Source organism: Mastomys coucha, unplaced genomic scaffold, assembly GCF_008632895.1.
Source record: "Mastomys coucha isolate ucsf_1 unplaced genomic scaffold, UCSF_Mcou_1 pScaffold22, whole genome shotgun sequence".
Lineage (NCBI taxonomy): Eukaryota > Metazoa > Chordata > Mammalia > Rodentia > Muridae > Mastomys > Mastomys coucha.
The window spans coordinates 232,653,094-232,655,932 of record NW_022196905.1 but is presented as its reverse complement, the minus strand read 5'-3'; the positions used below and the strand labels follow the sequence as shown (position 1 = coordinate 232,655,932).

General features: G+C 39.2%; 1 protein-coding gene across 4 annotated transcripts in view; it reads right to left on the bottom strand.

The window, feature by feature from the left end:
* Nup93 (nucleoporin 93) overlaps nt 1–2,839 on the bottom strand; it is a 103,551-nt gene that overhangs the window by 23,874 nt on the left and 76,838 nt on the right. The window lies entirely within an intron of this gene.

Below are 2,839 nucleotides of genomic sequence, written 5' to 3'. Positions count from 1 at the left end.
AAAAAAAAAAGAAAAGAAAAGAAAAGAAAATAGCCATTCTGGGACAGGCATGTAGCAGAAGGGAGTGGCACATTTTTAGCACCCATAGGAGTGGTGTGCCCATGATTGTACAAAGTGTATGCAGAGGTATGTAAAACTTTCCCAAAGAGAGGGCTCACTCTAGGCAGGGGGAAGGGACTGTAACAGCACTTGCACAACACATGGCTAGGGTGAAAACTAAATTCAGTGGTACACACAAGGAGAGATGGATGAGTTCCTACACAGAATGTTTTGCCTTCATGAACACAAAAAGGAATCAAACTGATTAATTTACAAAATTTTGTTATAAAAGCCCAGTACTGTTTAATTAGGAAAAACAATAACAACAAACAAACACCAGGACCCAAACAGTAGAGCTCTAGTTGCAACCCGCTGTGTGTAGCCTATTATATAAAACAAGCAGAGTACTTGAGCCATTCCTATGAAGGAATTCACCACAAGAAAACCAACAAACACCTACCTACATGGACCACCACCACCAACAACAAAACCAAAACCTCTAATGTGAGTAAAACACAGGGCAAAGCAAACTGTAAAACCTCAAATACACTATGATGCAGCTTATACAGTCGATGAGGAAACAATATGGCACAACAAACAATATCCATACACAGAAGTCCCTAACAGGGAACCAGAAGGATGCATAGGGCTGACAGAAGTTGTCTGGGCAGGGTGAGTATATAACAGTGCACCATGTGAGGAACTTTTTGTGGTATATCACAGCAGTAAAACGTAGGACCCGCTGAACAGAGTTTGAAACATCTTTTTCAAAGAGCAGTGGAGCACTTTCTGTGCTTGGAATTCTACTCAAGCCCCAACATATGAACTAGGCCCATCCCTTAGGAATCTGACAGGGAGCATCTAGTGTGAGGTTGTCAAATTCAAACTGTCAGTCTATATTTTACCAATCAATTACATCATTCATTCAAGACATGTCATACATGCCACTATATGCTGGAAAGAATAAAAATGCTGCTAAACTACAACACATAACTGAATAAGATGTTGTGATTTCAGAGATGTTAAAATATGGGAAAGCTGTATGACTGACACTTGAAATATGGTATTAAGTGTCTTATCACAATTAGTAGCTGCTCAATAGTCACGTTTTACACACCACAGAGCAGAGCAGCAGCCGTGTCACCTGTCATGTAGCCTCACCTCAGCTGAGCCTCAGCTTCTCCAGCAAGTCTGTTGCTTGCTGAGTCACTTTCCAGACAACTTGTCTGGGGATACGCCCAGTGACCATGGCCGAAATCCAACCCACCTAAGTTAAATCCACCTTTAAAAAAAAGTATGTCTCAGAGAGAATATATGTATATGTATATGTATGTACATATGTATGCATGCATGAACATATGTATGCATGCATGAACATATGTATACATGTATACATAGGTAGGTTGAATCATCCTCTTCCACCTTTCCATGGCTTCCAGGGTTCAAATTCAGGCCATGAGACTTTCATGGCAAGCACTTTTACCCACTGAGCCATCTTACCAGCCCTAAAATACTGTTTAAATGTCAGTTAAAATATATCTAGGAATTTCCACACTGCTCAATTCCATCTTGCCATGCAAGTCATAGACACTGGAGTCCTTCCTCACACTGACCAGATGTAAGAACTGAGCCATAAGAATCCATAGCAGGGCAACAGACTCAAGAGACTTATGTTGAAGCACATTATTTTGATGTAGGTGATACTTGAAAAGTTAATAATCTTTTAATTCCTACCTTCCTTTAAAAGCTGTATCTCTTCAATGGCATCTCAAGGATATTAATTTTCCAAATAACTTTATACTATTAAAGTGCCACTTCTTTTATTAAAAACTTGCCAGGAATAGATATTAACAGTGTCTTTGCTCTTCTATTACTGAAAGGCTTCCGGGAAAAACAAATGTTCCAGAGACTACCATATTTCAGTTCATTTCTGCCTTAAAAAATTTCCCCTGAAAGCCTCAGGTTTAGCTTTATATTAAATTATCCAAATCTGGACATTTTCCTTCAAATATAAGGTTAACTCAAAATGATCCAAGGACTCCTCTGATGACTCTGATCTAACAATTGCTAACAATAAGATGCCCAGAAAAGAACGCTATACTCAAGTCCTACTTTTTCAATTATTATTTTTCTACTTAATATAATTTTTTTCATTTTTAGCAATACTTCATAAATCAAAAGAGAAAAAAGCCACATTAAAACAATTGTTCTTAACAACGTACAGCTTACCAAACGCTGTACATATAGAGCTGTAACAGTGCACAGGCGGTGAGCATGCACCCCATGCCAGACACGGGGCTGCAGCTTTATATCTGTCCCCCGTCCTTACAACAGAAGAAAAGGTGTCTTACAAAGAGAAATCCAGCCTCAGGGTTAATTCTGATACCTGTCATCTGTCCTTTCAACTGTGTGCTCTCCTCTACAGGACGAATGAAGTGGAGATAATATATCTTTCTGCCATTTTGAAGGAAATTGTTGAAAGAGCCTGTGAAAACACAGGGCTCTAACGTACTATAAGAACAGCTAAATTCTGAAAGATAACACCAAGAACGGCAAAGATATGAAACAAATGGAATTATCACATACTGATGGTGGAGGATATATAATGAAACCATTTAGGGGCAATGTCTAGTAAATGTTGAACTTTTACAGGGTATGGTGGTTCATGTCTTAATCCCAACCCTTTAAAGAAGCTAAGACAAGAGGACACTGTGGGTTTGAAGCCAGCTGAGACTACCCAGTGAGTTTGGGGCCAGCCTGGACTACAGAGTAAGTAAGATCTCAAAAAACCAGAATCACA